The sequence below is a fragment of the Acinonyx jubatus genome, chromosome B1 (genome assembly GCF_027475565.1).
Source record: "Acinonyx jubatus isolate Ajub_Pintada_27869175 chromosome B1, VMU_Ajub_asm_v1.0, whole genome shotgun sequence".
Taxonomy (NCBI): domain Eukaryota; kingdom Metazoa; phylum Chordata; class Mammalia; order Carnivora; family Felidae; genus Acinonyx; species Acinonyx jubatus.
In genome coordinates, this window is record NC_069382.1 from 67,115,799 (window position 1) to 67,129,230 (window position 13,432).

The 13,432-nt window shown below is 37.3% G+C and overlaps 1 protein-coding gene across 8 annotated transcripts in view; it reads right to left on the reverse strand.

Moving 5' to 3' along the window:
* Positions 1–13,432, reverse strand: part of RAPGEF2 (Rap guanine nucleotide exchange factor 2) — a 246,268-nt gene that overhangs the window by 130,965 nt on the left and 101,871 nt on the right. The window lies entirely within an intron of this gene.

A 13,432-nucleotide genomic window follows, 5' to 3' on the forward strand; every position in this document is an offset into this window, starting at 1 on the left:
CAATTAAACATACATGTACCATGTAACCCAGCAATTTCACCCCTAGGTATTCAAAAAGTAATAAAAACATACGTCCATACAAAAAAATGTTCATGAATGTTGACAGAACATCCAGAAAACTGGAAGGAACCTAAACCATCATTTTCAAATTATGTTTTGCAAAAGACTAAAACTACCTCATTTACAAAGTTCAATAGAATTTATGAAATCCGACAACCATTTAATATGAGAATTGGCAATATGTTGCATAGCTTGCTTAAAACAAGACATGAGATAATTCTGCATGAAAATGGGCAGCAAAGCAGTATCCTAGTTGTCAAATTCTGTCCCTGTAGCCTTCTGACCTTATAAGAATCTCATTTTTGTTTCTGTATTCTCCCTATTTACCTACCTTTACACCTACACTACCCCATCTCCAAAGCGTTTCAGGTGACTCAATGCCCAGGTTCTCCTCACACGTCCTGTGGCTCCTCCTGTCTGTCAAACCATGTACCACAACAGGCCTAATACCAAATATATTTAACTCTGATCTCCACCAGCTTCATTCCCTCCAGATTTGGTTATAGCTGGCAAAGGCATCACACTACCAGACATGCAAGTTCCAAGTATTGGAATAATCTTTTACTCCAACTTGTCCCTTGTCTGTAATTTCAGTCCCTAAATTTCGTCAATTAGTCCTTCTAAATTACACTGACATGTGACCCATCATCTTCTATTTCCCTGAAAATACTAGTCAGGCCCTTAGCTTTGACACACCAAGGCTACTGAGATAGGATTCCTGTCTTGGTTCCAACTTTGCCAATCTTCCACTATCTTCCCATTCTACTGATCTTAAAACTTCAGTGGCTACACATCGCGGTGCCTGGGTGGCTCAGACAGTTGAGCGTCCAACTTTGGCTCAGGTCATGATTTGTGGTCCGTGAGTTCAAGCCCTGCCATCAGGCTCTGCGCTGACAGCTCAGAGCCTGGAGCCTGCTTCAGATTCTGTGTCTCCCTCTCTCTGCCCCTCCCCCACTCATGCTCTGTCTCTCTCTCTCTCTGTCTAAATAAACTTAAAAAAAAAAACAAAACTTCAGTGGCTACACATCAGTCTCATAGTCATTAGCTCAGCCTCTCAGTTCACATCTGACTGACCACTTGCTTGTAAACTTTGAAAATGAGAGTGGCATGGTCCAATACAGATTGTAGTGGAAAATCTCTAGGCCTGGGTCTCAGTATTTTACCCATTTTACCCATTCAGCCAGGTGAATCTACTAACTAGCCCACTTCAGAAACCTCTGTCTTGGTCAGTTACATTTCATAATCTTGTATTTTATCTTCTAACCATCTTTATTGCCAAACATGAGGACTCTAATCCAGTGTCTTTTCTACTTATTGTCCCACAAGCACATTCTTAGAAAAATTAAAATTCATACTTCTCAGGCTATAGTAGGTATCAGACAGTTCTTCTCTACTGTTTTTGAAGAACTATAATTACTTTATACTCTGACATAGATAATCAATGAAAAATACCTCTGCTTTAGCCAGAGGGAGGTTTCCATACACAAATTTATATGTAACAGTTTTTTAAGGTTCCCTTAATAGATGTCAGTCATACTTCCAAAAAAAAAAAAATTCACTTAAATGGGATAATGATTATAAAACCTAGAAAACCCTATTCACAATTAACTCTTCATTCTGTATTTCCAAAATTATGTCAGTTAAAAATCAAGATCAGATGACAAAGGGGTAAACTGAAGTGGTCTCAAGATTCTGAATAACAAGGAATTATTCCTTTAGACTATATAAACTATCATGGCAGCAGACCTCTGCAATATATACATATAGATCTATAAATAAAGAACATATATAGGTATAGACATAGGTATATCATGTATTATATATGATTAAGAAGATGAAAATGAAATACTCATAGTTTTTCTATTTGTAAAACTAAAGTATAAATACTTTAAGATGGTTTTCTAAATTCATCTTAATAAAGCAAAAAATAACAAAAATAAGCCAGAGGAAAATGTTTGACAGATTTTGACCACTGCCTCAATATTTTAAATTATCTGAAGATGTTTATATTAAGAAATAAACATTATCTTAATAAAGCTGATAAACTAAGCAGTTTATAGCTATAAAACATAAAGACATCCATAAAAGACAAAGTAAAAATAATCCTTTAAATATAACTCAAAAAATCCATATAAGCAAATAACTAAGAAAATACACTTACTTAATGTTTATATAGATCTATAACATATGAACATGAAATACTAGAAATTATATCTTATATTTCATTGCAAAAAACACATAACCTCTATAAACCCACAGATGTGACAAGATGAGAAACACGAAAGGAAATAAATTTTTTTTTAATATTTTGAACTTACAGTTCAATATTATTGTCAGTAATAAATATGGAAGGTAGTTTTTAAGCACGCATTACATTCATTTAAATTCTAATATAAAGATAATACATGAAATAACATGAAATAGCTGAGAGTATATTTCTTAATTCTTGAAGTACTTTTAAACAATTTTCAGTACGTTAAAAAATCAACTAGGATAACAAAATAAATAAATAGAATAAAGTCATTTTCTTTAATATACGATTTTGTAGTCTTTTATGCATATATATATATATAATTTAACTTATAATTAAATAAAATAAAGGGACCCTGAACTATGATTAACTGGAAGTTTTTATTTTAATATTCCAATTTCACCATGTATGATTTGCTTCATATCACAATCTTTCTCTTACTAATAACACTCTTATTTTCTGTTGGTCTTCCCAATAGCAAAAGTATGCTTCTTATTAAAAAATAGGGGGCCTGGGTGGCTCAGTCGGTTGAGGGTCTGACTTCAGCTCAGATCATGATCTCGAGGTTTGTGAGTTCAAGCCCTGAGTTGGGCTCTGTGCTGACAGCTCAGAACCTGGAGCCTACTTCAGATTCTGTGTCTCCCCCGTCTCTACCCCTCCCCTGCTCACGCTCTCTCTCTCTCTCTCTCTCTCTGTCAAAAATAAACATTAAAAAAAAATTTTTTAGGGGTGCCTGGGTGCCTCAGTCAGTTAAGCAGTCGACTCTTGATTTGGGCTCAGGTCATAATCTCACAGTTCATGATTCGAGCCCCATGTCAAAGCCTGCTTGGGATTCTCTGTCTCCCTCTCTCTCTCTGCCCCCTTCTCGCTCCCATGCACATCCATGATCTCTCTCTCAAAAATAAATAAATAAGCATTTTATAAAAATAAATATAGTTGATAGGTATTTCAAGGCAGTTTGAATTCAAACAGGTGAAATGGTACTTCACACATCCCTCCACACCAAGCCTCCCCCAAAATGACTGTGGCACAAACATGGGTTGCGGGTTCCATTCCACTTAGCAGCAGATAAGTAAATCCAGTTTTTTACAGAGAAAAATACAGTATTTTATTGACACACACATCAGACTTTAAAACCTTTATGAAATACTGTATTTACTTTTGCAAGAGAAATCCAAACATCACTAAAAAGAAACTCTAGAGTGAACTCACAGTCATTTACACCAAGGATCACAAATGACAAATTCCCTGACTGAAGATTTCAAGCATCAGATGACCTGGATAACCTATTAATTGTACTACTACAGCCAAAAACATCAGAGTCCTTCTCTTTAAGGTTACTTACTTTGTTAAGACACTACCAATGCCAGTTTCCCAAGGACTGTGAAAGCCTGCACTTATACGTGCAGCGTATCTGTGAAGCTGTCGTTATGGCAACCAAATTCCCAACTTGATCCAGCAATTGAACTCCCTCTCTAGAGATCTGTTTTGCTCTGTGCATCAGGTATCCCATCAGAATATGATTTAAACGGGGTAAGGCTGCTCTAAAAGATGCTCAAAGTCATGTTAGCTTTCCAGGATGAAGACATTTCATGCTGAAGCAGAAAATACAACTAATACCTGAAGGGGGAACATTTTAATATATCCCACTGGATCTTTAACACATCTCAATCTATTCCATCAATTTACACCTCCACCTTATTTCAAATTTAACGCAGGATATGTTTAGATAAACTGCAACTAAACTCTCCCTTCAACATTATCAACTGTAGTCAAACCAAGCTCACATTTGTTTCATAATTTTATTTGCCTTATTTGGAACTCCTTCCCAACATTGTCTTAAAATCTTTAATATATATTTTTACCTTATCTGTGTGTGTCATGGGAATACCTGGACTCAAGTCAACTTTAGATATGACAAGTAGAAATTATAGGTGATGTAAGACCCGAAGCAGTGTGGGTAAGCTGATGAAGAGTATGATCCTAGGGCTGAGGGGTTAGAATGATGTAGAAAAGAAAGATAATGAACAAACTAAGAAGGGAAACTGGAAAGCAAGTGTAATAGAAAGTATTGATTATCCACTCCAACATCCATTCTCCTCCTTCCTCTTAGAAGGATATTTTTAGGAGTGCCTGGGTGGCTTAGTCTTGATTTCAGCTCAGGTCATGGTCTCAGAGTTCGTGAGTTCGAGCCCCATATCAGGTTCTGTGCTTATTTATTTTTAAATAAAGACATATTATTATTTTTAGCGGGCACATTACATCACAGAATAAAAGACTACTTGTCTTAGGCTCCTGGGCAACCTGAAGTGATCATGTTAAGTACCTCTGGACAATGTAACATAAAAAGAAGCATTGTTTCAAGAAATCTGATTCGGATAGAAGTTAAACTTTTTTTGTTCTCCTGCCTTCCCTCCCCCTGCTGCTGACATGACAGGTGTGATTTAGCAGCCACCTCGTGGTCTGACCTGATGCTGAAAGTGGAAGCTATGTGCACACACAGGTTTTGGAAAGAAGGATGAAAGCCTGTAACCTTTTCACACTGAGGAGCCACCAGACCAAAAAAGTAGGTCCTGCTGTGTTTATGCAATTGTTTTATACAACCAAAACTAATTGTACCTAATGCAGTAAGCAAAATGATGTCCAACAAGATACCATTTTTGCCCCTTCTGCACTCCTGCACAAACTGGCCAGTACCAAGTTCTCATGAGCGTCCCCCCAGACTCCTTCCTTCCATTATGGTACAGCCTCATTCTTTTCCTAACCAAAATTTCAATAAATCGGAGGTTATTGAAAAGTTATTTCTAAAAGGGAATATGTTGGGGCGCCTGGGTGGCTTGGTCGGTTAAGCATCTGACTTCAGCTCAGGTCATGACCTCACTGCTTGAGCCCCATGTCGGGCTCTGGGCTGACAGTGCAGAGCCTGGAGCCTGCTTTGGATTCTGTGTCTCCCTCTCTCTCTGCCCCTCCCCCATTCACACTCGTCTCTCTCCCTCTCAAAAATAAACGTTAAAATAAGTTTTTTAAGGTAATATGTTAGTGAAATATCATTAAACTTTTTTAAAGTGATTTTTAAGGGCAAGTTAAAAATATAATCCTGGGGGCACCTGGGTGGCTCAGTTTAGTTGAGCATCCGACTTCGGCTCAGGTCATGATCTTGTAGTTCATGAGTTCAAGCCCTGCATCAGGTTCACTGCTGTCAGCCTGTCAGCCCAAAGCCTGCTTTGGATCCTCTATCCCCCTCTCTCTGCCCCTCCCCCACTTGCACTCTCCCCCCAAAAATAAATTTAAATATATATATGTATACATATGTATATATACATATATATACACACACACACACACACACACACACACACACATAAAATCCTAAACCAATACGATTCAACAAGTATTTATGAAATGGCTGATAAGTGTTAGATGTGCTAGGGGAAGCAAAGATGAAAAATACAGCCACACCCTTCAAAAATCTTAGTTTAGTATGGATAGGGAACAATTAATCCTGACAGGAAAACAAGGGTAGGATTCCCAGAGAATTAAACATGTTGTTTTCACTGGCAGATGAGGAACAATGGGAGTGAAGGTAGCAACAGCAAGGTGGAACAACCTGACAAAGATATGCTTGGACCACAACAATCAGCTTGGGTGTCTGGAGAGGGTATACAGGGAATAATTTAGGTTGGAGACATTTTGAGCTGCCCTGTGCGTATCACTAAAAAGTCTGGATTTTATCTGTTTGGCAGCTGCCAGTCATTTAAGCTAATTATTCAAAAGATCAAGAAGAAAAGTCCTATGCTTCAAACAATGATTTGGGGACACTGTGGAAGAACTTTAATAGAGTGGGTGACATCTGAACACAGGCACTGGAAGCAGTGATAGAGGCAGTTGATTTGATGGATACTGCCATTTCTAACTCTGAAGTGTTTCCTAAAAAGAAAAACCCACAATTGTCAGAGGGAGAAAAGAGAGATCAAAACTGAGACTCACAGAAATTTCTAGAGCAGGTGACAAGCTGTTTATTAAAGCCATTAGAGACAGAAAAAGCAGGAAGTCAAGTAGACTTGTAGGTGTTTGTTGCTTTACATATATGGTTTCTAGAGCTCAAGGGACCTGGAACAAACCCACATAAGGTATGGCATTCCAGATCCACCCTTAATTCCTGCTCCTATCTCTCCCTTTACTGTAGGCACTGGTAAAGCACAAACTCCAGCAACACCTTCTCCATGCCTGCCCCTAAACAGCCAAAAGTTGCTCAGAAACACACACACACACACACACACACACACACACACACACACACACTTACCATCTATGTCCACGAATATCAAATGGGCACTCAACACTCCCTTTGTGTACAACTTATTTCCCTCTTTTGTCAAAACTCCTCAATACTTACCACTGAACTCCCAAATCTACCCAGTGACCTATGCAGCTTTTGTCATAAGCCTGCAAAGAAGGTGAAGCTCTTTCACTCGTTCCAAAGCTAACACCTCCCCACCTTGTGGGTCTCACCCATTTCTGCAATTACCTCTCTCTTTCCAGTACCATCCATTTACCCCTCTCTGCTGGATCATCTGTAGTAATGTACAAACACACACTAGCATCTTCTCGATTTTACAGAAACAAACCGCTTTAGTTCACAAACGACTCCCAGCCACCGGCCCATTTCCCTGCTCCTCTTCACAATGAAAATTCCCCTTCACCAGTTCTTACTTTCCCAGTTTCCCCCAATCAGCTCCACGACTTCACTGCGAATGGTTCGATCAGGTCACCTACGACCCCCTAGCTGCCAAATCCCAAGGTCATGTCTCTGTTCTCACCTTAATGAATCTCCTTGCAGCACTGGACAAACGGACCCCACACTTCCTTCTCAAAACACTTTTTACCACTTGGCTTTGGGGACACACAGGTAGGATCTCTGCGTTTCCACACCATATTCTAGGCAGGCACACAGAGGCAACTCAATGATATCGGCAGAATGAATAAGATAGGAGAATACGCACACATAACTGCAGGTGAGCAATTTAGGACAGGGGTCGATCGACTCATTAATACTGATTAAGCATCAAGTGGAGGACTCCCTTAAAGGGGTGTAACTAATAGCCCAGGGTACTATTTGGTGCTGGAAATCAGTTCTAATCACTACGTTCATCACTTTTGGTAAGGAATTCTCCTCAGATATGAAGTTGCTAAGACACCATCTCTTGTAGTGATTAATTTTAACAGACGAGCATTTTTAAAGAAAAATACACTTATTTACTCTTGATAACAATCTGTTTGACTTAATAATTATTTAACCTATGAAGCAGAATGCTTTTGAAACCTCAGTAAAAGTATGTCAGTTTTTAAGCATTGCTGCTGGATTAGGTGTAGGCAAAATAACTGCGGAAGACTGGAAGGAAACAGTCGAGTCCGGTAAGAGTGATTCTCACACACACACTCACATTTATGTATATATATGTGCATTTTAATCCAATTGTATATGCAAATATATAAGTACACACACACATATATATTATAAGTATAGATCAAATTGAACATTTTTAAGTTAAAACAGAAGTATCTTCCCATGATTCTATGTCTAACCAGCTATCTTCATTAACTGGCCAACCACAGGCCCCAATCACTTGCTTCTGCAAAATAATGTGGCAACGAGTTGTTGAGACACTGTCTCAACAGTGTCTGAGATAAGTGGTTCTTATAACTTATTAGCCCTTACTAATTCTTCAATCATCCACTGACTTTATGTTATTCCAAATATGAATTAAACAAAATCTTGTGGCTTATCTTGGGAGAAAGGAAAGAAAGAAGGGAGGGAAGGAGGATCAATTTCTTCTTTTAAAGAAATAAACAACTTTTAGTAATGCTGGTTGTAAAAAAAACTTCTAAAAAACTTATGTATCATGTCATTTATTCCTATTATAAGTTACCAATATCTCCCCATGATGGAAAGGAAGGTATGTTAGACCAATACATTACCTTAAAAACCCAATGAGAGCAGTTTTGAGATGATTTATACCTTTTTCCCCCCCTTCCTTCTTCACTAACCACAATTTCTCTTCCATGCTTAATCTATACCACCATTGTTGTGATTTGGCTAATAACTGAAGGTAAATCTTACCTGTAATGTACAATCTCCAGAGCTCTGATCCTCACCTTACTTTCATGCCATCTGGATACACTTAATGTCTAATAAAGTTACCCTTTCATAACATTTATCAGCGAGTTTTTTTTTTCTTTCTTTTTTTTTGGGGGGGGGGGGAGAGAAAGGATTGCCAGGGAGGGATAGAGGGGAAGGGAGAGAGAGAATCTTAAGCAAGCTCCATGTAGGGCTTGATCTCATGATCCTGAGGATCATGACCTGAGCTAAAATCAAGAGTCAGGCGCTTAACCAACTGAGCCATCCAGGCACCCCATCAGTGAGTTATTTTTTTAAAGGCATATTCCATCTCCAATAAGGCATCATATGACTTACAACACATTTGTACTCTTTCAAGAATACGATTTTCTAATCCTATATGACTCCTCACATGAAATAAGGAATAGTTAGTTGTGTTTTCAGTCCCTACCACATATACAGAATCACTCTTCCACTGTTTCACCTTCTTCCATTACTGGGGGAAAAAAAAAAACCAAAAAACTAGCAAGTTTCAGAGCAATCAATTAACTTATCATCTAGCACTGGCAAGCAGAAAGTAGGTCTGTGATTTTTAAACTCAAGTAGCTCATTGTTTGTCATGTGAATCATAATGAGAATAGTATTTCAGCCTCTCAGAACTGATTAGTTAAATGTCTTGTTTCCCCACTTATCCTCATTATAGCTGCCAGCTCTAATTTAAAATGTGAGTTTGAGAGTACCATACCACAATTTTAATTTTTAAATTGTGGATATATTTGGTATCAATGAAAGAGAAGTACTGCTTGTAAATGGACACAGCCAACATGATACAAATAAATGATGTGTGCATTTCTCCTAACCTCTTGCCAACGTTCCTTGACACCTAACTTACCAACAACCCTGGCCTTTCCAGCCAACTTCCACAGCTTTGTAAACTAGACTTCTCATTAATGCCCCCATCACCAATGCTTTTGCAACTAGTTCACTCCCTAAAGTGCATGTCTGTTCTAGATAAATGATCCCATTCTTGTGACTCCACTCAAGCTACTGCTAATGTATGAACTGCCCCACCTTCAATCTTATTTCTGTGCCATCACTCATGCTCTTTAGTGTGTCCAGACTTCCTTTCCAACCACTGTCCAACAATCTAAATCATAAACCTAACTCAGAATTCACTTAAGAGCTACTGCTCATTACCACATACATTAAGACACCACTAATCTTGGAAGGTCTTTTGCATTTTGTGTGGTCTTTGCTACATCAATTTACACTGTATTATTTAACGACACCTATGCGATTTTTTCATGCTTCATATATGACTTCCTCATCTCCCCAACCAGATACTAAATTATGTGACAGCAGGGAGTAGACCATTTTGTTTCCTCTGCATACTCCAGAACTTACCACAGAGACCACACAGCAGGACTTAATGCAAGTTTCAACTACTATTTGAAATGACATGGAAATATGCCTCAAAATTTAAACTCTACCAAACTTACTTTAGAATGAGACAGAATGACCCATAAATATGAAAAAGGCCTATGAACTAATCCTAAATTTTTATGGCATTTCAGTGTTCAGCAGTTTCCACGGACAGGGCTTTGCCAGTTGCAGACATAACTTCTCACGACACTTACAGTGTACAGATTACTTGTCCCACTAAGTCCGCTGCCTGACCACCTGGTAGCTGGACCCTAGCATCCGTGCACTAGAAGCCTCCAGCCCTCTGTATAGTCAGGTTTTTCTCCCCAGGTCCTCTGGCTCCCATCTTTGATTACAACCCATTTCTTGGCATCTTTGAAGTGTTTAGGGTATGGCCACCCCGGGCTTATTTTTTCCTTCAAACTCACAGCCCCTGCCACACTGATATGAAGAGATTTGTTTACTAATTGCAGGGCATATAAAAAATATAGAAAGTTTTTAGCTACCAGAGCAATAAAAATATTATTTATGTTTGAATGTGGTGGGATGCATGGTCATTTCTACTAAAAGGCCCTTCCTTGGGGCTTCTATGATAAAATTGATTCTATTGAGAAAATCAGGTTCAACATTTTAAATAAAGTGATCTCCCCCCACCCCCCACCCCCGGATTATGACCAACATAAACTCAAAGGAAGAGTCTGTATGACAGTAATGTTTAAACATCTAGCATTCTGTTTTTTGCAAATAAATGTAAAATGACTGATAAATTACTAGGAAAAGATTCCACTCTATGAGTTAATATACAATATAGGTACTGTCTTCTTCTCTAACAAACAATCCAAATAGCAAGTGAAAGTTTAGATGCACAGTCTAAGCCTATCTTCTATATCTAAAATTCTCAGCCTTCCAAAGAAGCCAGAAGCCTGGCTTAACCCAGCAGCCTGGATTAACATATTAAAATAGCATGTTAATCCAAGTTACTAAATTGTGAATTTACTACAAAATAGGTTCAGTATTCGTAGGATGGGACAATTTTAAAAGTGGGAAATTTTTAAGTATACAATAATTTCTATTAAAGTCCCATAAATAACACTGATTTAGAACACATTAGGACAATGAACATTATTATCTTCCTGCCCATTATGTAGAATAAACAAAAGTACAAGAAAAACACTTCTAAACCTGCAACTTTAGATGAGACAGTTTTCATCTATTGCTTTCCAGCTCCACTGTTGTTGCAAATGATGCCTTTGAAAAAGTTAGGGGGCAAAAAACTCCTTCCTCAAAATATTTCACCACTCTCTGCTTTTCATGGTCTATTACTGTGGTTAAAACCGCACATCGCTGAGTTGTGCGGTACACAACATGCACAACTCAGTGACTACCACTAATCTGCTGAAAGGACTGGAAAAACACATCCAATTTACACTGTTTCTATCTTCATCTATGACAAATGTCTCCTCTGACATTTTCCTAAGTGAGAATGACAATAACCTTTGTTGCATTGCTAAATTACCTTTGTTCACCACCTTTCTGATCAAAGAAACTGAATTTATTTTTAAATAAGACTGAGAAAACCATTACTATAAATTGTACATTGCTTCAGGACTACAAATTTTTACTCCACATAAGAGTTTCGCCCTGTATTAGGGCAACATTATATGTAATAACATTATAAATGACATTACTGCCATTTGTACAAATACCAGCATTTCAAACCTTGATATATTTCTAATAGATTTACAATAAAACTCACAAAAACATTCATTTCACTTAAATTGCTTAGAACAGAAAAAAGTGAGTAAGCTGTCACTGATGGTCTCAAAGGAATTAATAGACTCTGTGAATGTCATAACTCTTAACAGAGAAAATGATTCATGTTTCAACAACATAAAGGTATGCAACCCAAAGAACATTTATCTAAAAAGAAAACAAAAAAAATTTTTTTTTTAAAAACCATAAAGTGCTGACCTCAATGTCAATCAAGGAATTCAATACAGCAAATGAAACCTAGAAGCCAAATGGCAGATTTTTTGCAATGTATATCATCCTTCTCACTTGATGATAATCAGGTGTCAAAGCAATTTCATGAGAATTAGGTAAAAACATAAAAATAGTCTTCAAAGTATTTTGATTCAAAACCAACTGTTCAGGGTGAATTAGCTGTCAAAATGAGTGATCAAGTTACTTATTATATATACCAATAAACAATTTCCAGACTAACATGATAAAAATATGATAAATGTGAGAATCATCTGTGAACTAGTTTTATAAAACCAGATTGTTAATAACATCTCAACCATACTATTCTTTAATCAAGCCTCAATATTTTGTGGAGAAATAAATATATACGCATCACTAGTGTCAACCTTTAGCACAGCACCAGTAGAAACTCCTTCCTATTAAAACAGTATGAACACTATTCCTAAGGCAACATCACCAAAAGAAACAAATAACTTAGAGCAAATGTCACAGGTGCAACGTGAAGACATAGCCTATATATAGTACTAGCTTGTCATTCAGGCTGAAACACCATTCCTTCCTTCATCCCATTAAAGTACTGGCTTGCAAGCATTTGACATCCAGCCAGAGAAAGAGTAACTTATGTCATCTTTTAAAATAATTAGGCATAGAGTCCAATGTGTTCATAAAATAGGTCTGAACTACAAGTCCTCTTTCTTCCAGAACAGCAGTTTTCTGAACATTAGGTTCCCTTTCCAGAAGTTAGAACAAGCTGTTACTTGACTAGTTAATGATGGCTGGTACTGAAAAAAGACCATCACAGGCTCCTTCACTGTTCTAGGGTCTCAGTCCATAGATTTGTTTTGTATAACAGACCTTGCATCAATAGAATAATGAAGTCACTAACCTCTGTCCTCCTTTAAGATACATAAATTTCAAATCACAGTCATTAAAGCAATATTTATAATGAAAATTTTGCCATCAAAAATGTACCTTACAATTATTAACTAAACTGTGGAAAGTTCAAATAACTGAACAATTAAACAGGCATCAAGATACATAAAGAGCAAGCCTTTTAAAGAGCTTTTAATATTACAAGGCAACACTTATATGTACACATATTCTTTAATTGAAATAAACAAGATATTACATTGTTTATTAAGTATGCTCTTCAGTATGTGAAACACATACATGTAAGACTAGATAGGAAAACACTATAGAGTATTATAGAATTATTACTTTGAGAGATTATAAGTGATTTTTTCCATCTCTTTACCTTTGCTAATTTACACATTACTTATTACTTTTTATATTAAAATTATACATAATTAAAAAATATACCAACACTTAAACATTGTTTGACTATACCTTCATCCAAGTTCAGAAACAGAGTTAGAACCCCCAAAAAGAGACCAAAAAGTAAGTAGGTCCTGTATTTGAAGGACAAGAACGTTAATCAATTCTCCATTCCTCTGGGAAACAGAATTCCTAGAACTATAGGAGCTGGTTCATCGGCTCACTCCCAGCATCCCAGGCAGAATTCCAGGAGGCACAACCACCCACCATACTGTACTGCCAGTTTCCTCAGTCTCAAAATGCAGATGAAAATTATACTTACC